This window comes from Phaenicophaeus curvirostris, chromosome 1, assembly GCF_032191515.1.
Source record: "Phaenicophaeus curvirostris isolate KB17595 chromosome 1, BPBGC_Pcur_1.0, whole genome shotgun sequence".
Taxonomy (NCBI): domain Eukaryota; kingdom Metazoa; phylum Chordata; class Aves; order Cuculiformes; family Cuculidae; genus Phaenicophaeus; species Phaenicophaeus curvirostris.
In genome coordinates, this window is record NC_091392.1 from 112914941 (window position 1) to 112937481 (window position 22541).

Below are 22541 nucleotides of genomic sequence, written 5' to 3' on the forward strand. Positions count from 1 at the left end.
TGATTACAGCTCCTGCACGTGACATTCTTCTTGACCTCTAGGAACTCTAAAAACAGCTGTGGTCTGTAACCCCCAGTTAATTGCACTGCGAAGAGCAAGAGCCCCCTCTGAGTGTTGTTATGATTTGAATTACATGGTCTCTTAAATGCTGTCATTTAAGAAAGTACAATAGTGGTCTTCCTTATGTGAGAATCCACAGAAATGTTATGGGTTCTTTTAATGGTAAATGTGGCCAATCCACTGAAGCCAGTTGGAGTCCGTTGTAGATAGTTTTACTAAAAGTATTTGCTAAGGTATTTTTATGAACATGAAAATTAAGAAGTCCAGATGGTCAGCAAGGTATCTCCTTCCTGGAAACACATATGTGTGCTTTGTTTTATTCCTACATTATTTATTTCTCCTTCGGTCTGAGTGGGGGAAGTGTATATTTACTTTGGCTTGTTCTGTTGATTTCCATCTGACTGCTTATTTGCACAAAGCTAAGTGCATAACTGAAAATTTGAAGAATTAAGGACTTGCTTGTTGTCACCCAGGTGCAAAAATCAGATCTTTCAGCAGTGTTCTCCTAAAATATTTCTAACAAACATTCCTTGAAAAATAATAGGTTTTTTTTAAATCATGAAAATAAAGTCTAGCAGGTTACCTGCATACCGGTTATTCCCTCATTCAAATGTCAGTTTTTCCTCATTCCTGGCTAAAAGTAAAAATTTTGGAAAGTTTTACCAAGAATTCAATGTTTTTACTTTGATCAGTGCTAGCAACAGAGCTGTTTCTTGTTTTTAAAAGCACCTCTTGTCAGAGAGAAGACTCTCTAGGTGGGCCAATTAACTTTAATGAGTTTTCTCCTCTGTGCTATGTGTTATTTGAAAATACCTTGTACAATTCGGTTGAGAGTCTTCTGGAGTTTATGAAAAGCCTGCTGGCTTCTCCAAGGTTGCATGTGTGTAGGCATGCTTAGGGAAAGATAAAGACTTATTCTGACTCCAGATAAACAGATGCTATTTGTTTCTGACATCTTTCGAAGTTCTGTCCCTTAACTGAATGTCAGACAGAATTTCAGTGAAAATGCCTCAACCCTCTTTTTTTCCCCCTTTGTCCAGTTCTTTATATGTTTTTGACTTTTTACCATAAAGAAGTGCAAATTAATATTTTAATTTGAGCCTCATTGTCAGGCAGCAAACCATCTTAAACAGGATATGTCAATCTTCTTTCTGTTGTAGGAAACTGTAATTTGGAGGTACTTCCACTTATTTAACTTTCAAGCTGTTCCAGGTGTCTTTCTATAATTAGATTAATTTTCATATATTCTTCCACACTTCTCTCATCTCTTCCTTAATGCCTTTCCAGATTAATTTATTATCTTTTGAGTTCTTCTCACTGAGCACTTCTATCATTGTCCATGACCAGTGAGGAACTTGATTTCAGGTCCTCTGCAGAGATTGTGGAGATCAGTTGAGGTGTCCAGAAAGTGTCAAGGCATTTATTTACAACTGCACTGTCTTGGCTATGTAGAGTCATGCACACTTTAATGGTCAGAAAGTGCTTTAGATAATTTAGTTTAATCTACTGGCTATCACAGACTCTACTTACTGCCACGCTCTGACCTGTTTTAAGTTGGCCCAACAAGCTCAGCTTGGCATAGATTTTCTCTACGCAAGGTAGCCAAATTTCAAATGAAGATATCAAATGAAGATTTCAAATGAAAGCTAATCCAGTCCCTCCTCTGGAGAGCCTCTTGCACTGGTTAATCACTCTCACTGTAAAACGTAACTGTTGTTTCTGCCTGGCTTCCTACAACTTGCCATCTGTTTGAGAGGAAGATTCCCATTTTTGAGTTTGAGAAATCCAGGGATTTAGTTTCTGATTGAATCTTCTCCTTGACTCACGGGCCTTAAAAACGAGAAAGGGGGAAGATAGCTGGTTCTTCACTCTTCCAACAACATTATAAAAGAGACTGATTGGTATCAAATGCTGTTAAGCTAGTGCTCTTTAGATGCAGAGCTTCTCTAGATCTGCCTACTGTCTTTGCTCCCTTTCATACCATCTTTTTTTGTTGCTTCTGTGGACAAGCTTCTCCACATCCGCCATGGTCGGAAGCGTGGAAGAAGCACAAAATGGAAGGTGTAAGCTCAGAACAAAGGCAGCACTGTGCTTGTCACAGTGTTTGCTAGAGGGCTTGTTTGTAAGTCTTCTACTACTCATGATTATACTTCCACAACTTCCCATTAGTAAGAACATTCTTATAAGACACTTTCCAGGAAGGGTCATCTATATTATATAGTTATTATGTTTATTGGTAGCTTTGTATATATTACCATCAAGTTAGTCAATTCCTTCTAAGAGCTTTTCCCTGGAGGATTAGTAGGAGGCAAGATATCTCATTTAGCAAGAGACAAAGGGAGAGAATCTGGGGAAATAAAAGATACCAAACCAGGAGTAAGGTAACGAGGGGTGGCCAAACTTGACATTTTTCAGTTAAAAAAAGAGAGAGACTTGAAGCAGAGGAAAATAATGAAATAGTCTGAGAAAACACTTGACTAAAAATCCCAAGTGGTCTAATCAGGAAGAAGAAAATTCAAGAGAGAGTGAGGAAAGAATTACAGAAATAAACCATCTAAATTATGGCCTTCAGGAATCATATTTTATTTTGTTCATAAATTGTTTGAGATCAAAAGGTATAAGCACAGAAAATGTGTGTGGTGTTCAGTTACTTTAGGTTGCATGTTCACACTTCAGCCTGAGCTCCCTGTTCACACTCACTGTGCGTTGGCTTTTTCCACACCTTAGCCAGAGTGCAGCAGTTTGGTCTCTAGGCAGGAAAGGGTAGGCATAGGAGGGGATTTGTTTACACTTAAGCTCTACTCCTTTGGGCACTTTTGATGCTACCAGTTCACATCATACATATCCAAGCTTGGGTCTGGACTCTGGGCCGGCAACCTTAGGCAATGTGACCAGAGATGAATATTTACTACTACAGATGTGAGATAAAAATTTTTCACAGAAAGGGTCATTGGGCGCTGGAACAGGCTGCCCAGGGAGGTGGTTGAGTCACCTTCCCTGGAGGTGTTTAAGGCACGGGTGGACGAGGTGCTAAGGGGCATGGTTTAGTGTTTGATAGGAATGGTTGGACTCGATGATCCGGTGGGTCTCTTCCAACCTGGTGATTCAATGATTCTAAGAAGTCCCTTGGCTCGGTTGCTGGCAATGAACTTTGTCAGCCTTCAGGACTGACTGCTTTGTATTTGGACTGGTGTGGACAAGAAAATGCCTGTCCTCTGCAGGTAGGGATGCTGTAGACTGGACTGGAGAAGGTAAGAACACAGATGGCAAGAACCTGAATAGTCATAAAAGGTTGGAGTCTTGGTTTTATATCGAATAACCTGGTATCTGAATTCAGGAGAAGCTCCCCTGCCTCAGATCACTTCCCCTTACACTGGAGACTCTTTCCTTACTCTGAACTCTTGGCACGTTCATCAAAGACATAGGTTTGCTTACTCGGCTGAGGTCAGATACTAGGGCTTAAGTTCCACTCTAAAGCAAAGAGTTTCCAACTGTTTGCCCAGCAGTAGGAAGTTAAGCAAGATCTGGGCACCAAAGCCTATAAGCCAGGTACTGATAGTCTTCTAACGCCTTCCCACAGCAAGCTGGGTCTGTGTTTTCTGCCTTTTGTACTCACTGCCCATTCACTGCTTGTACACCTAAAGCTGCCTGCTGGCATACGCACACCTGCTGAGCATTTCAACCATTGTATCGTGAGGCTCCATTTCTGTACTGCTCTGCTCTCTGCAGCCAGCTGTAGAAAATGCTGTCCCAACCTGCTGACAGTGGGCCAGAGGATCACTCTGACTTGTAGCTAACTACAGCAGGGAACATCATTATGGGCCACTCAGCTGCCGTACTTGCGTGGAAAATTGCCTGGGAAGGGACTGGCATCAAGTTCATAAAATCATAGAATAGTTAGGGTTGGAAGGGACCTTAAAGATCATCTAGTTCCAACCCCCCTGCCATGGGCAGGGAAGATGGCACGAGAAGGTCTTAAGGCTGGGGAGGGCCCACTGCAAGACAGGCAATAGTAACTATAGCTCATGTAATTCTCTGCCTACTAGCTTTTGGTGCAGGGATTGTGTCGCACCCTGAGTCTGCACACTGTTTAGCCTGGGATATCTGGAATTTAGAGCCTTATAGGCATGCACGTACTTGGCTTTCACTGGAACTGCTACCTATGTATCTTTTAGGACCAGGACCTGAACACCCTCTGAGTCACTGCATGAAATCAGTGTGGCTGTGGATGTTTAGATAAGAGGTGCGTACAGCTCCATAGATGGATACCCAAGACCTGCTGTGTCCCAGCATGGGCAATGAAAATGCTTGAGGGCATGCTGTTACTTTCCTTAGATTATCTCCTGCTTTGCACTGCTGCTTTAAAAAAAAAAGGTTTTATTTCCTTATGGGCAGCTGCACCTTAGGAACAGGCAGGAATGTACTAATGTGCATGTGTGCTTATACAGTTTTGCAGAACCTGCTGAGTTTGTAAAACTCTCTGAAAAACACTTGGCGATGAAAGGCTGCATCCGAGTGTGTGTCACCGAAATGAAATTAACCGCTTATTTTAAAAGCAGATGCCAGAGTTTCCTCTGTCATTCTCAGATTGTGAGAAAAGTCCCCTCATTTCTCATTGTCAACGGTTGTGCTCATGGTAAGATTTCTATAGCAGCCTTCCAGTACTTAAAGGGGGCTACAGGAAAGCTGCGGAGGAACTCTTTCATCAGGGAGTGCACCGGTAGGACAAGGGGTAACAGTTTTAAGCTGAAAAGGGGGAGATTTAGATTAGATGATAGGAAGATTTTTTTTTATTGTGAGGGTGGTGATGCACTAGAACAGGTTGCCAGTAGAAGCTGTAGATGCCCCATCCCTGGAGGTGTTCAAAACCAGACTGGATGAGGCTTTGAGCAGCCTGGTCTAGTGGGAGGTGTCCCTGCCCATGGCAGGGGGCGTGGAAGTGGATGATCTTGAAGGTCTCTTCCAACCCAAACCATTTTATGATTCTATGATATTACTACATCAAAAAGTCTTCCACCGTTACACCACCGCATATTAGTGAAATGGTTTCCTGTTAAATTGGTAACAATATTAAGATACAGCTCTTGCATCCTGCAACTTTAAATGTTTATTTCCCCCAAGAAGATGTGGGGTTTTGTTATCACTACCAGACACTGCTTGTGACAACCCACTGCAGAGCCTGTCTGGAGCACGTTCTCAAAATCCAATCTCCAGCACGGTGGGGGGCTGCTTGTGGTGATTAAGCTGTTTTCTTTTCCCTACTCTTCATTAGGAGAATTTCTTCCATTTATGTAAATGGGCTTCCTTACATCTCAGGCTCTCTGTGAGGTTGGGAAGGAGAGAAAATGAGCACCCAACCAACTCTGACATGCCTCTCGCCAGCACTTCATGCTGCTCCCAGCGATAAACCCAGAGCTGTTCATTCTTTGTGTAAGAGCAAAGGATGGCAATGGCCTTGCCCCAAAACCCTCATGTCCCCCTTGCTGCAGGACAGACGCCTTGGGTGTGCAGTAGCGTTGCAGAGTGCAGGGAGGGCTAATCATGATGCAAGTGATGCCCGTCTTGCAGCCTCCTAACAGTGGAGACTTTAGGAACCACTGTCCGCCTGTTTGGATCCTGAAACTAAAATAACCCTTTATTTTTCTTTAGTTACTTAGGACACTGGTTAAGCAAGTGCTAGTAGGACCTGGAGGGCAGGTGAGGACGTGGTGGTTCCTGGGGATGTAGTGGCTGCCATATGCCATTGTGCGCATTGCAAATAGGTGTCAAAATGTTTGAGGGCTCTCTGAAAAATGCCAGTATTTCAGTGCTCTACTTCAGCGTGAGCTCACAGCTTGCTCTGAGGAGCTGCCCATGTTGTTATCCTCCAGGAGGAATGTGCTTCTCCACTACTGCAGCTCACAGGGTGTTTTGCCTCTTTTCTGTGTTTTGTAGCTAAAAATTCCAGTTTTGTCTTTGCTCGGTGGTTTGGTGGATCCCTGTTGGGTTGCTGGAATGGACACACGGTGCTTCAGACTTTTTCCTTTTGTTGCAGAGGCATTAGCAGAGCTAAAGTTGTTGTATAAAAAATTCAAATTAAAAAAGTCACAAAGAGGCTGTGCATTGAATTTGTTTGTCTCATCACTTAAAATGTGCTAGGGCAAATTACTCAAATATTATCCCAGAATATTTCAGGTCACCTGAAAGTTATTAGAGATAAGGCATGGTAATTAATAGTGACACAAGTGTTTTTAAAAGAAGCAGAAAAGCAGAAGAATTTAGTATAATGTTTTTCTTATTATTTCTTTCTCTTTGAAAACGACATTTTGTGAGGGTTTTTTTTTTTTGCTATTCACACAGAAATGATCATATCAGCTTAGAAGAAAAATGCTTTCATCAGTAAGATGGAGCTACATTTCGCTCAAAAATTGCAGCAGAATGAAATGGGTTGCTACTTTCTTCCTTCTGCTGCACATTTTGTTTTACATAGCTGTGATGTTCTTTTTTATTTATTTATTTTTGTTCTGTTTTATTTTGTATTTTTCAGTGTTTTAAACCATTTCTAGATATTGTATGTGCGGTTAGCATCAAGGTAGTACATACAGTATGACATGCAGGTCAAACATTCTATCACTTAAAATTTATTTATTTTGTTCTAAAAGTAATTTAGAATTGCTTCTGTTCAATGCTGACTGAAATATTTTAACTTCCTTGCTGATTGATACTAGGCAGTGACTGCCCTTAATGGTTTTAAAAATAATGCTTTTCGGTAGAATAGAAGGATATTTAAATTTTGGTATGTCATATTATGACATGTCAGTATTAGTGATTAGTTCTATTGACTAGTCATGAAATAACAGTAAAATATGAAGTAAGAGAACTTTCATAAAATAAAATGGATTTTAAAATGAAAATTCAAATACCTAAAATTGATTCTGGAAAGCAAATAGTTTTTAATTCTTCTTTTCCTCCAGATTGTCTGTTCATTGAGAAATTGCCAAAATACTTGGTCTTATCCATGGATCAAAACCAAACTTCAGAATTTAAAATTTTGATGGCAAAAGAAGTTCTGAGTTTTGATCAGCTCTGAAATGAATGTTCATTATTGGAACTACAGTCATAAGATGATCTCTGGAAATTTTCTTGTCCATATTTTATTTTTTCTTGCTGCTATACAAATATTGCATGATATCAATGATCCTCGTACATGGAAAATTTTACTTCTGTGAAACTTGTTTTTAGAGATTTTATGAGTAGAGTACAATTTTATTTATTGTGGAATTTAAAACTGCTAGGAAGATCTACACAACACCTGAGACATAAGATCATTTTGACAGCAAAAGAACTCAGGTATAAGCCTACAGATAAGAAGCTCATTATTCTGGAAAGACCACCACATTCCCCTGAGCTATCCTTTCCACCAAAATGTCCGTGGTATTGATACCACTGTAGTTGCATGCTTTGCCAGGTTGATCTGTCTGAAAAACAGCCTAACATGAAAAAACAAGGTCTGTTTACAGATACATGGGTTCCCTGATCTGGATTGCTGTTTGGCTACTTAATTTCTTGGCGCATGAAAACCCTGGGCAGAGAGCAGGAGCACACTGATGTGTGGTGGCTTAGGGGCAAGAGCCAAGCAGCTTCAGCCAGTGGCAGCGCAGACTTGTATTGGATTAAAGTAGACATGTAAGCACAGCCTAAGTAACTTCAAGCTTTGTTTACTTGTGTGCCGAAGACTGTTTGGGCATACTGGTTCCTGGCTAACAGAACAAGTACATACAACACTGCATGACAACGATAGTTGCAGATAAATATAACACCTGTTTCCTCCACCCCTAAACAAACAATTCCAAGGAATTTATCCTTTTGTGGCCAAAAACGGTGAGCAGGGAGAATACAAAAATTAGACCACTGTGTGTTAGCCTATGTCTATCTACTTTTAACTCTTTCCCCATCCCGTTCATGTGACAGCGCCTGGTGAATTCAAACTGCATCCTGCATAACTGTTAGATAGCTCCCTGTGCAGTACAAGGGAGCAGGGAATGCTGATGAGCCCAAGCCCTCTGTATACACGGGAAATGATCTGTGGATCTTAGTGAATAAGTCTTTGCAAATGCCAGGACGACCACAAAGTTTGCTTAGCTTTATCTCTTGCTGGGGCCACTACCTGTCCCTGCCTGCACAGTGGCAAAAGGACCCAAGTGTTACCTCAATAGCCTTGGGTGCATTTGGAGTTTCTAGTGACTGCAAGCATTTTACCCTTGGGTGTTAACAGCTGGGACGAGTCACACATGCCCTGCAGAATGTCCAGGGATAGATTTCAATGAGAACATGCTCTCAGTTTACTCTTCTGGATCCTCTCGGCTTAACATTTACCACACTAGGCCTGGAAAGATTGATTCATCAGACCAGCGCTGAAAACATTTTATCTACCATCACATTAAAATGCACTAAATGCACTTACAGTTAATGGTGTTAGATAACTGAATAGCCTCATGGGAATTGTATTCCAGTATTTGGGTACAGTCAATCCATCCTGTCTCTGGTGCTACCATTAAATTTTGTCACACCCTTTACCCCTTTGCACTCCTCAAAGCTTGTCCCCAGCTATTTCTCATACCTTGCTGCATAAAGAACTTTGGCTCTGATTTGATGGCATATTTGCCTGTGTGAGTACTCCTTAACCTATTCCAATTAAAGTGAGTCTACTGTGGCAGCAAAACCCTACTGGATAAACTGTTTAAAATAACTTATCTTATTTTGACTGGGTTGGCAGATGGAAGAAGACAACAGGAGGTCAATGATCAGTAGTGACTTCTGTGATGCTGACTTTGAAATGAAGTGAGCAGTGCCTTTTCCCATCTGTGCCTGCACCTCTGCTTATGTAGGAAGCTTGAATGATAAATTCTGCATTGTTCTGCAAGGTATTTCTTCTAAAGCCAAAATATCTTAGTTCTTTGATTGCACTCAAACCTTCAGTAGGGGTACTCTACCCTGGACTCATCTGAAGCGGCACAGATAGCCTTTTGCTGAGCTGATGCAGTGTTCTGCAACAATGAAAGACAGTCTTCCCTTGTGCTGTTCGTTATTATTATGAGCATTGAATTTTGCTTGGCATCATACAGCTGCTGCCTGACTAACCTAAATAACTGGAAACGTTGCTGCCTCCCTGCCCAATTCACTTTCCAGGTCATCAGAGCCTGTGTTTAAAGAAAGCACATCTAGCGTGGCACTGGAAGGGTCTCATTGCCACCTTTAGCCGTAAGGAAAATAGATTCTTGATTTTTACATCATTGCTTTCTGATTTTTAGATAATTTTTGCTGCATGAGATTGCTTGGCCTTACAGCCTAGGATAATTGTGTGTCTGCAGAGCACAGACACCTGAGTAAAAGTCACTCTGTTACAATGGCACAAAGAGCCTCGGCAGATCAGCTGATGAGTGCTGCTTCATTAAACTGCAGTGACTCTCACATCCACCTCACACCCATAGTGACTTCTGCGGGGCCTTTGTTGGCAGTCTTTAGAGCACCTGCAAAGCATTGTCAAACGGTTCTCCAGTGCCTTTAGCACTATGTTCTAAAAAGCAGATGATACTTGATTTCTGTAGGACAGAAGCCACATTTGTGGGAAGTGACCATGTCTGAGTGGTCTTCTTGGGGCCTTCTTGTTCTATTTTTAAACTATTTCAGCCTCTGAGGCCCAGTGTTGCGTCACTCAGTTCTTCAGCTTCCTGAAAAAAGAGGTAGAAAACTGTGCTGTCCCCCCAGCCATTGAAACAGTGACTGTTTTTAATGAGTTTAGTTATTTCTGCAAGAACCTGACTTGACTTCACCCAGATTCATGAAGGTAAGCATAGAAAGTAGGTGCTTTTAAGACTAATTCACATACTCTAGCACGAGCCACTATTTCTGACATATTTATCTCCTAGGTAGACTGTTTCAGGAGCTAAAAAATGCAGGCTTGGGATAGGTATTGCCTCAACATCTTTAGTACAGAGTACAAAGGAACCCTTTAGCTTCTCAGAAATGTCATAGAATCATAGAATAACCAGGTTGGAAGAGACCCACCGGATCATCGAGTCCAACCATTCCTATCAAACACTAAGCCATGCCCCTTAGCACCTCGTCCACCCGTGCCTTAAACACCTCGGGGGAAGGTGAATCAACCACCTCCCTGGGCAGCCTGTTCCAGTGCCCAATAATCCTTTCTGTGAAAAATTTTTTCCTAATGTCCAGCCTAAACCTCCCCTGGCAGAGCTTGAGGCCATTCCCTCTTGCCCTGTCCCCTGGCACTTGGGAGAAGAGGCCAGCACCCTCCTCTCCACAACCTCCTTTCAGGTAGTTGTAGAGAGCAATGAGGTCTCCCCTCAGCCTCCTCTTCTCCAGGCTAAACAACCCCAGCTCTCTCAGCCGCTCCTCATAAGGCCTGTTCTCCAGCCCCCTCACCAGCTTCGTTGCTCTTCTCTGGACTCGCTCCAGAGCCTCAACATCCTTCTTGTGGTGAGGGGCCCAGAACTGAACACAGGATTCGAGGAGCGGTCTCACCAGTGCCGAGTACAGAGGGAGGATAACCTCCCTGGACCTGCTGGTCACACCGTTTCTGATACAAGCCAAGATGCCATTGGCCTTCTTGGCCACCTGGGCACACTGCTGGCTCATGTTCAGTCACTGCCAACCAACACCCCCAGGTCCCTCTCCTCCAGGCAGCTTTCCAGCCAGACTTCTCCTAGTCTGTAGCACTGCGTAGGGTTGTTGTGCCCCAAGTGCAGGACCCGGCATTTGGCCTTGTTAAACCTCATCCCATTGGACTCAGCCCAGCGGTCCAGCCTGTTCAGATCCCTTTGCAGAGCCTCCCGACCCTCCAGCAGATCGACACTTCCACCCAGCTTAGTGTCGTCCGCAAACTTGCTAAGGGTGCACTCGATGTCGTCCTTGCTGTGACTGTTTCCCTAAAACTCACCAGTCTAGTGAGTGCTCAGGTTACTTCGCACATTTTGTGGTTCATATTTAATCTCAGATTCTCATTTCAAGTTTCAGACACACTGAGGTTGTGTATATGCTGGCCAGTAGGGGAGGGCCTGCAAAGAAGAATGGCTGGTGGTGATGAGAATGCAGAATCCACACACTCTACAAATTCAAGGGGCTTTTATTTCAGATTTATTCTGACCTGGTTCTGTGAAGTGACCAGCACTTAGCAACTGGAGCACATTCAGTGCGTTCCCAGAGTGCATCTTCTGGTTTAGCTTCATCTGAGATTGTCTGCTCTGAGACATGAACACAGCATATTAAGTAAAGATCAAGAGATTTGCTTCAAAAGCATACTCCTGGCCTTAACAGAAGCTCTAATGTAGAAAAATCCTGAAAGGGTCCCTAGTTGATTTGTTTTAACAATGTATGCTATTGATTTTTTTAAACTCACTTTTGGCTCTTCTGATTTCCCTTTTGTTTTTTTTTTTGCTCACAGTCATTTATCATTGCCTTCATTATGACTGTTTTTTCAAACATGCAACTGCATGCTTGTCCAGTCTGAATAGCCTCTTGAATTTTCAAATTTAGCCATATGTCATTTCCTTAGGGCCTTTCATTAGTGAGTTACCATTGGTGATGTTTCTGCATTGGCTCCAGGCGACTTGTTTCTTTTCCCTCTGTAATGTCAGTGGGTTTTGAGTCTGAACACAGTACCTCTCCAGCTCCCCCCCCCTTCATGTAACAATTATACATTTATGGATGCATTTGTCGTAGTTGATTATCTAGGACTTAAAACATGCTTGTTTCACAAGTATCATTTCTACTCTATTGTTCCTTAGGTCCTTGTTCTTATTTGCTTGGAAGCAAGACAGAACAAGCAATTACTGTCAGCTGCTTTAGAACTGAAAAGAGGGGACTGGCTTTGTGAACTGTTCCAGGAGATGCAGCGGAGCTGGTGCACTTTACCTTGATGAAGAACCTTCCAGAACTTTATATATGGTCCCACAGCGGTGTGAAGGATGACTGTAGGGAAGGCAGTTTAGTAGTTAGGAAAAGTCATCTCAAAGCCAGATGATCAGAAGTAGATTGAGAACTTAACTGAGTGCCATTTATTTCCATGATAAGGTCAAAGACAACATTTGGAACTAGACCTTGCTGTCTACCTGTCACCATAGACCTTACAGAGTTCATTTTTTAGAATGCAGATATTAATTTTGCAGGTGGATTTGTATATTCCAGCCTGGCAATTGCACGCACAATTAGATGGCTGATTATATGTGAACAATTCACTGAATCATTATCTTGTTTGTGTGCAGCAACTGGGAAACTGCAGGCAGGTATCGTTATAAGAAATGGATTCTTTGCCAAAAAATTCTTTTAGTTTGGCAGTTTTCCCAGTCGACCTTTGCAGCCTGTGAAACCAAGAAGCATGTAAACCATCTAAAAGAAGCCTACATTTTGACTCCTCAGTTCAGCCATGTTTAATGTAGATCAAAGTTGCCTAGTTATGACCCTGCCTACTTATAGTGACCTTCCAGTACCTGAAAGAAGCCTACAAGAAAGCTAGGCTATTCATAAAGGCTTGTGGTGATAGGACAGGTGGGAACGGGTATAAACTGGAGAGGGACAGATTTAGTCTAGACATTAGGAGGAGTTTCTTCACCATGAGAGTGGTGAGGCACTGGAACAGGCTGCCAAGGGAAGTTGTGGATGCCCCATCCCTGGAGGTGTCTAAGGCCAGGCTGGATGGGGCCTTGGGTAACCTGACCTAGTGGGATGTCCCTGACCATGGCAGGAGGGTTGGAACTGGATGATCTTTGAGGTCCCTTCCAACCCAAACTATTCTATGATTCTATGATTCTGCTGCAGTGGCTTAACTGAAGTCCTGCTTATGTGCATGAGAACATTTTTGTGAGCATGTGGCTTGGTTTTTGTGGGTACAGGGCACAGAAAAGACTGCATGAAATTCTGCGTTTGGCCTGACTTGGCAAATGTGGACTGCATTGAGAACACCCTTATGCTGGGAAGGAATGTGCTTTGGCAATTTTTGGTGAGTTAGTTTGAGGTGAGGTGTCTTTCAGAAGGAGTCACTTCCTCACATACTTGCCCACCTCTGTGTGTTTTCAGTGCTTTCTCACCTCTCCAGGTTTTCACTGATGCCAAGGTGAAGGATTTTTGTAGCTTCATGGCAAAGGTGAGCTTTGCTGCTGTGGAACTATTTGTGTATCAAACTACAGGCACTGCAGGGCAAGGTGGGTAATCTTGGCTCCTGCTGTTTCTCCTGGGCTATGCATAGGTGCCAGTGTGTTGTTTGATCTAATTTCTGGGAAAGCTGCCTGAGATAATCAATCCAAATTTTCTTGAATATGCTCAGCAGCCAGAGAGATCTAGTACAGATAAGATGTGTCTTGTTTACTCCTTAACCAAACGGGCGTACCAAAGGGAAGCAGTACTGCTTCAAGTACTGCAAGCTGTTCCTCAGACCCAAGGGATTGAGAAGCATCCATCTTGTCTGAATTTTTCATGTTGTTCAGTAGGAAAACTCCAGAAAGCTCAGGCTTCCCTGACAGCTGAGCCTTTTACTAAGGCGAAATTGAATTAGGCTGTTCATTGCTCCTTTATGTCCTGATAAATAGCTATCAGAGCAAATGGATTATGGCTTGCTAATGCTGGATTTTTTCTTTCTTTCTTTTTTATTTTTAATATGAGAAATCTCAGGCCTTACATACTCTCTCTTAGCTGGGGGGCGGGGGGGGAGGTTCTAAATGAATGAGGTATCACTTGAGGTTGAAACACAAACTACTTCTCCCCTCCCTTACCCCCAAGGAGGGGGGACTAGTTGGATTAAGCTAATCCTCTTGACTCAAAACCTCATTGACTTGGATATTAAAGGACATTCCAGATGGGACCACACTAGGAGCTCTGTGCTCTGCTCTGGGCATTGCAATACCAGAATGGGCCTCTTCTCACTTCAATTTCTCTTGTAATGTGGGCTGCGCAGTGCTGTAGGGCAATGTTTGACCTAAAAATGAAGGAATTATTTTCATATGTCCCCAAGAGTGGCACTTTCAGCCATGGTGAAGTAGTGTCATCTTAAAACAATTGATTAGAAGAAGTGATGGCATCTTTCCCAGAAACTGTACTCCCTGGCATGATACTGTAGGATATTTCCTTGATGTAATAGACTGCATGTGGGAACGGCAAGGGTGCAGTGGGCAAGTTGAGTTTGGCTTGATTTCAACTAGCTGAACCTAGGAAATAAACTGAGAACTGACCGAGTCTGACTCAGTCAATGCAGACAGTGAGTAGAAATGAATGGAGAAGAACTACAAACTTGCTGAGGTTTTCTTTGTGTTTTTTTTTTTTTTTTTTAAACTTTTCTGAGCTCACCTAACCACGTGCTCTGGACATCCAACCAGCCAAGTGACCCGCTTATCAGGTGTGGGCTAGTGAGAAAAGGCTGTGAAGGTTTAACTCAGTAGCGGGTATTTGTCTGTATGGCCTGGGCCAAATGCCACAGGGTTCTGTGGCAGATTCAAGCCATAAACTGTGAGGTACTTAGGGCAGGGATGTAGGTTGAAACTGGGTCTACCAAAAACCAGGAGTTTTGTAGTTGAAATCAGCAGATCTTCCCTTGTTACACAAAGTGCCATATGCATTTATAGGGGCAGGGAAATAATGCAGAGCAGTCCCTTGAGGCATTTTCATGGGGCTTGTGAGTAGTGGAGTAGCTGCAGGCAGACAATACAGTTATTCGGCAGTCTGCACCCACCAACAAGTTGATGTGAACTCATTCCAGTGCATCTGGGCTGCCACTAAGCAGGGGTAATGTTTTTGGCTGGGATAGTGTGATGCCTGTGATCTTATTTTAAGATTTGCTCTGCTAAACATTTTGATTCCCTTTTTGGGACTACTGAGAATACAGAAGCTTAATCTCCAGGGAAGTGCTACATTTCCATGGAGCCGTACCACCTTTTCTCATTCTCTCTGTCCTTCTTTACTCCCTCCTCCCTTGTCTGCTTCGCAGCATGCTGCAGAGTGAGTTCAAAAACACACACTGCGCAGGGAAAGTGAAGCTGTCAGTGCATTAAAATGGGTAGCTCAGTGTAGTAAAACGTGGCAAAGCCTAGCTGCAGGCAGCAAGGCAAGAAATTAGGCTCGTGCTGCTAAGAAATAGATGTGTTTTCCTACAAAAAGAAAACTGTAAATCTCTGTCTCTGTGATATGACAGAAATCCTTTCTGGGATGGAGAAACAGTTACCAGCGCAGCACAGCATCCGTGTCCTCCCTACTCTGCACTCGCTACGGGACACATCATCAAGATGATTGAACCAGGTTGTGAAAACCAAGTGTGGACGGGCGGGTATGTGGGCTTTGAGAAGTGCTGGCCAGTTTGCAGAGCATGAGAGTGCCCTTTTCGGGGAAATTAGGCACTGTGGCCATGGGTGGGAAACCTCCCTCCCCACTGAGCTTTGTGTTCATTTTTATTCCAAGTGCTGGGGTGGCCGAGAGGAAAGGAGTTCTGGGAGCTGCATTCAGGGCTAACTCAGATATTCTGCCTGGGTGCAGTCCTTAGCTCAGGGATGACAAATCTCTGGTGGTCTGTACACAGAGCATGTTCTTGTAAGTGTTTTGCAGATGCTGAGGTGAATGTGTGTAAATTTCACACTTGCAGTGTTGTCTTGCTCCTTCTCCTTCTGTCTGGCCAAAGAAGTGAACTGACCTCCACTGGCAGCAGAGCTACGCTCAGCCTTGTGCCTCTGCTCTGAATGCTATTTGCTATCAGTTCAATATTGATGCTATTGCTAATCAGCAGGGTTGAGCTGGATAACAGTTCCTAGAATCAGACTTGGCTCTCTGGGTTTTGCATTGTATGGTATTCAGAAATTTTCTTTTAAAGCTGTTTTCACATGCCATCGCAGCTCAAGATGGCACCAAGCTTATAAGAAAGATGATCCCATCAGATTTAACATTTACATGAACTCTCATCCGACTGCTTATGGGATTTGCAGTCTCTGAACTCCATAAACATTTTAACTCTGATTCACGCTTGACCTAAAGCTTATCTAGAGGCCTGAATCCTGCCCTAACCTAGCTCTCTGCCAAGCTCAGGCAATGGAAATTTAAAAGTAGGTTACTTAGAGAGTATGGACTTAATTGCAGCAGCAGACCAATGCTTTATTTCTGGAGCTGCCTTTTTTTCATTGAAGGCCACAGACAAGACTGAAACAATAAGGCTGTCCTTGGAAAGAATCTGTGTTTCTATTTGTCCTTATCTTCACCACCCTAGCTGCTTAATTTCCAGAAAATGATTCTGTTCTTTTTTTTTAAAGAAAAGATCATGCTATTTATCACAATGGCTTTCTGTTGCAGAAAATTCCTCAGACAAGCTCTGGACTTCTTTGACAAGTAATTCTTTTTATTAGTTCCAAATGTATGGAACTGTAATCTCATCAATTGTGTGCTTGTTGCTCTTGTATGGTATTACAGTGCTTGGTAATGTGGGTATTAATGTGGGTATTATTATCTTCTGATCAGCAGCAAAGTGCAAATCTCTTGAGTAACGAATTACTTTCTTCAATTGAAAGGAGGTTTTCAATCTTTCTGTAATCTTGCTTTTAAATCTCATCAACCGATATCTTTTAGTATCCTTTTTATCTTGAAAACTGGAATCCAGAAAATTACGTTTTCTCAGGGAGAGTAATAAGTTAGAAAAATGCCATTAGTTTGCTACCTAAAATGTGACTATATCATCACACATACTTGTGCATATTCATCCTGTGGTTTTCAAACAAAGTATCAGAATGGAAGGCCTTTATTAAATTACTCCTGATGTTTAAACTTGCAGCTAAATCAGTTTGTGACCAACCTGTAACAGTATAACACAAGGCAAACTATATGGATTAGAGGCAAGCTCTGTAAGATGCTTTGCACTTCAAAAAGGTGATCAAGAGGAAATCTCAGTTTTGATGCAATTGACTACAAGGTTCAAGTGCAGTTTAAGCATCATTCCAATGCCAGTTTAATGGCATGGTAATCAAACAAAAAGAAAGGTTCTGAACCCAAAGTCTTATGCTAGTTTTTATTCGCTCAGAGAGCTTGTTCTTCTCACTTTGTACATCGGACTTGTTGGTTTAGATGTGTTGCATAAAATAACTGTGAAAAAGCTATGTTGACACCTAGACCAGTTATGTACACAGCTTCTCTACTGAGTGTGAACAAGCTAGAGGGAATTTCAATGATGAAAACAGTATAAATTTCAGGTTAGTAGTGGTTTAGTTACAAAACTGGCATAGTAAGCATGATCCACTTCTCTTGCGTTGTTTTATGTCCCTCCATCAGTTGTTGCTGTTCATCTTTATAATAAGATAGCCATACTTAGTTTGGGATTAAGGCACGAATTCAAATGTGTCTGTCTCGTCAGCCCATGGAATCATGATGATGAGCTGCCTCAGGACCTGAATCAAGGATTTATGAGGGCAGTGGCTTGTTTAGCCTTGTGTGTCACCTCTACAGCTCAGCAGCCACTTAAAATGCATGTACATATGGATTACACATCAAACCTGCTATGTGCAACGAGAGCAATAATGCCAGACTCTCAAATAGTGCCTTTTATCAATAATTCTCAAAATGATTTGGAAGTGATGTCAATATTAATGTCCTTATTTTACAAAAGAGGGAAGGGAGACCTGGGGAAGTAGATAAACTAGCTGTGGTTGCCTTGCAGGCTGGTGGTGTAGCTGGCAACAGAACCGGCTGTCTGGAGGTCATCTCTAAGGTGCACAGCTCTGAAATGAACACTGATTAAAGCTGAATAAAATGCATGGGCTCCTATTCACTTAGAAGTTAGGCAAGGCAAGGTTCAGAGCTACTTGCAGCACCTTGTTAAACGCACAGTGGGATTACACAGGGTTTTTAATAGGATATAGTCTGTAGGGTAGGATTATTCCCCCAAAGATGAATTATGGTGTAGCAAAGAAAGATGCTGCATGAAGTTTTTCACTTGTTGCTGAAGTAAGAATATGTGTAAGGCACAAAACATGGGTTTGCAGGTGGTGGAAGGACAACTGCCTGAAAAAGAAAAGGCTCATGCCAGCCCACTCCAGTGCAGGATGTTGCCCATGTTCTTTGCCACAAAGCCTTTCTGTGATCCTGGGATGATCATTCATGCAGCCACAGGTGGTCATGAATGGTGTGTTCCTTATTTCCTGAATTACTTGCAAGCCTAGGGGCTCATTTGAGGCGCATGCAGAACTGCTGTCAGTAGTATGCTACAGAAAGCAATTCCAGCCTATTTCAAATTAGGCACCCATTCTGAGCAGACACTTTCATTGCTTTAATTTCCTAGCGAGGGAATAATATTGTCTGCCCTGCCCTCCGGGAAGTGTTGTGAAAATAAATGAATTGATGTTGTGCAAGCATAGAGAGACAGATTTTCAAAAGGTGTTTATTCAAATACAGACAAATATGTAGGGCAATATACCAAACACTCCCAGCAATGCTAGTCCTAATTATTTAAAACTCTACTTAAATGTCTGTCTGCATTCTTGGGCTCCTGAAGAAACTAATGAGTCTTTAGGCCTTAGAAATGATAATACTGCGAATGCCACAGACAAGGAGATCAGTAAGGGCATGAATAAGTATATATTTAAGGATATAAGCTGAAAGTAATTTACCATGAGAGGTAATGACTTTCTCCAGAAACAATTTGAATTGTGTGCTGTAAATAATGTTTGCCAATGCTGAATGTTTAAGAGAAAACAAACTGGTGAATAGGTGTTTGTTAATAGAGTGTGGCCCGTTTCATGTGTAGATTGAGGCATGGGGCCGAAAGAAAAAATGGCACAAGATTATGTCATTAAAAGGTGTTCTCTGAGCATACAGATATGAGAAAGCTAAATGAGGGTTCTGCAACAATTCTGTGAGTTTTGAATCCGGTCATTTTCTGTGCAAATTCCTTGGTTGCTTGGAAAAAAAAAGGAAAGTGATCCTGTGTCCAGCCCTCTGAGTGCTAAGGCTGGGACATTTAGCTATGCAGGGTAACTTTATAGTGTGTGCAGGCACTTACACTAACTAAGAGTGATAGGGCAGCTGCTATTCCCAGTCTGGACCAACAGCAATGTGTCTCACAGACGCACTGGAAAGATGGGCTGCAAGCGTCTTCAGTTCTGCTCAGTGCTCAGCTGACTGACAGCCCTACAGCACTGCTTCATCTTCCCCTCCTCTCCCTTGTCCTTTCTTGAGTCCTTTCCTCGCTGACCCATCCTTCTGCCCTGTCCTAGTCTCTTCTCAAAGGTCTTGACTTCATTCTCTGACACCACTTGTTCTTCCTCACTTGGCAAATTTGTCATTCTCCTCTCTTCCCTCAGGAATTACTTTTGATGCTCAGCATACTCCAGTTCTCTGCCTGAAATCTCTCTCTTCTCCTATGGTTTTTATTCGTGCCCTGCCTCCATGCTACAGACCTGTCTTATATGCCTTGATTTTCATACATTGTTGTCTCCTTCCTTGGGCTTCTCCTTCAGTCTTGGTCTTCTTCTGTTTCCAGACCTTTCCTCCCTGACTTCCTATCTCAGCTTCTTTGCCTGAACAGGCTCATATTTCTCAATGTTGCATATGCCCAGACATCAGCAAAGTCTGACTCCCTGTTGTTCCTCTTGTTTCTTTCCCCTCTCCTGCTCCTACTCCTAGTGTTTTGCTCCAGTCATTTGCTGCCAGTGTCTGTTTCTTCATCTCTAAGCTTCATATCCATTTCTGTGTCTCCCCTTCAACTATTTATGTTTCCTTTAATGGCTCCTGCTTCTGCCCCTATCAGGACCAGATCCCTTGTTCTCTCCATTCCTGAGGCTGCCAGTCATATGCCCTTTGCCTTGTGGTCCCAGCTCCCCTTTCCCATGCTGTATGCAGCTCCTAATCCAAGGAGCTCCTTTCCTGACATGCTTCAGTCCTTTCCTCCAGCTCTCTGTCAGAATTGTTTCTGAATGTCAATTTTGCTTTTTTTTCTTCTTCCAAATCCTTTTTCACTTTTCAGTGTCTGTGTCACTCTACTGTTGGATGCCAGGAGGGGCAGCATCAGAATACAGCAAAGAAGTTTCCTGCTGTCAGGTCAGATGCCCGGCCTCAAGCCAGCCTGGAAAAGCCAAAAGCAGCCTTTGCATCTTTTTCTTGGTTTTATCTACAGCCTGAAAACCACTAAGAGCTGTGGAAGGAACACATTCAGAGAAGAAGAAGAAAGGTTCAGATGGAACTGCTGGAATGGTTAGCTACTGAAATTAAGGAAGTCTTTACCAAGGTTGTGCAAAGCATGGTTTCTCTAAGGTTTATAATTAAATTCACTTGATCTTTTATGGGAAAAAGTGAAACCATAACATGGATAGGCTAAGTTTTAGGCTTCTGCTAAATTTTAACATCCTCTCCAACAATATGCTCTTCAAATGAACGTTCATTACAACTTTTGCTTTAAGTTAGTAAGGTAATTTATTCACTCCAACTCTCATTCTGGTAAACAGCACAATGATTTTGGCTGAACATTTCAAAACAAACAACAGACAGAATTCCACCTGAGTTTAGTGCTTGTCATACAAACTTTCATTCCAAACCCTTTAAGTTTGACTAGGTGATGGGTGCACAAAAGCAAGGGGTTATCACAGAGATGTTGTGCTGTGTCACCAGTTGGCAGTTCCTCCCAACCCCAGTGGGACTTCATTAATATTGTTTCATTTTCTAGCTTTCCTCTTTGCAGAACTAGCATTAGAAATGCATTTTAGAATTTGGCCTTCAAAAATCATGGCACTGAGTGGCACTGGCTGCCTACCAGGCTATGTGTGTGAGAATTTTTTTTATCCTGTTTGGAATTTGGTAAATTTATAAGATCTCCCCACACCCTTTCTCTGCAGGAGTCACTTAATTTCTTTGTGAGATTTGCTGTTAACTGTGGATAATTTGGGGTTTTCATTGTTCTTACTCTGCTTTTGAAGTTGCTTTGTGATTTTTGAAAAGACGTTAATTTTCCTTTTGTTGTTTTCTGTTGGCCACTTAATCCTTTCCCATTCTAATTGTTATTCTTATTGGTCTCCTCAAACTTTTCTGTTGTTTGAAATGTCTGTCATCTAAAACTTGCCTTTGTTCTTCCAACAATGATTTTGGGAGCCTCCCTGCTGAGCTGCATTCCAAATGTGTGTGTGGCTGTGGATGGGGGAATTTTGGCTTTCCTTGCTCTTTGACGCCTATATCTGGGCTATCAGCAAATACAAGCAGCTCAGAGAAAACACTCTAGTTCTGCCTCTTTTGACACTGATTGCCAGACAGAACAGAATCACAAGAAGCTGAATGTCACTTTCCAAATCCCATTGTCATTGTGTTAGACCCTACCCACGTACTTTTATCATATCTGTCTAATTCAGAAGTTGTGGGCTGATGAGTCTGACTGCACCTTAGTTCAGACAATCTTGTTAGAGAATGACTTTCTTTTTAAGTCTCTTGAGCCTCTCAGCTGCTGCTCAGCAACTCTGCAAACATTTATGAGCTATGTACTTATCCTTGTTATAGAGTATAAGCAAATCAAAATTATGAATCATTCCTTCAATAATAGTTTAGAATGGGATGGAATACCTGAAAGTATCCCTGGAGGTATAAAGTGATCAGAGGGGAAGTCCAGATATTTATCATGGACTAAATATTTTCATTTTGGTTCAAAGAGTTTCACCTCAAAGGACCTTGGACTGTAATAACCGTCTTCAAAGAAGATGTAAGAATCATAGTTGTGTTTACTTCTGAGAAAGTTGGGTTTTTAAGGTCCAGATTTTAAAGCTATTAGCGTACCAAGGGTTAGATACAGCCATATAACAGCAGTATTACCTAAGCCTAGGATGGAGATCCTTGACTCAACTTTCAGTGCGTACCAACTCCATGTCCTGAAGGAGTGCAATGACCGAAGAGCTATTGGATGAAAATGGGACATGAGCCTTTCTTTTAATGACAGATGTTATTTTCTTTCTTTTGTTTTTTGTCTCCAGGTGGATGGGTGTAGGTGCCAAACATGATGAAAGGATTTAGGTCTGTGACTTCTGCAGGAAGAGAGATGCCCCATTGCTGCAAGATTTCTAGGTGTAGATGGGAGTTAAGGAACTTGGTAGTCCTTGGAACTCCACTGTTGACTGGCTTAGGCAGCTCCTTGCTCATTGCATTTTTTTTTTATCAAAGAATCATAGAATAGTTTGGGTTGGAAACAACCTTAAAGATCATCCAGTTCCAACCCCTCTGCTATGGGCAGGGACATCCCACTAGGTCAGGTTACCCAAGGCCCCATTCAACCTGGCCTTGAACACCTCCAGGGATGGGGCATCCACAACTTCCCTGGGAAACCTGTTCCAGTGCCTCACTGCTCTCATGGTGAAGAAATTCTTCCTAATGTCTAGTCTAAATCTGCCCCTCTCCAGTTTATACCCGTTTCCCCCTGTCCTATCACCACAAGCCTTTATGAATAGCCCAGCTTTCTTGTAGGCTCCTTTCAGGTACTGGAATGTCACTATGAG

General features: G+C 42.4%; 1 long non-coding RNA gene across 1 annotated transcript; it reads right to left on the reverse strand.

Annotated features, from left to right (window-relative positions):
• Window positions 1-1414: 1414 nt before the first annotated feature.
• On the reverse strand, window positions 1415-8640 carry LOC138716753 (uncharacterized). Its single transcript, XR_011336719.1, has 3 exons — window positions 8504-8640; window positions 8299-8425; window positions 1415-1890 (listed from the first exon to the last, which is right to left on the reverse strand). It is a non-coding gene; the product is annotated as an uncharacterized lncRNA (long non-coding RNA).
• Between the last annotated feature and the right edge of the window lie 13901 nt (window positions 8641-22541).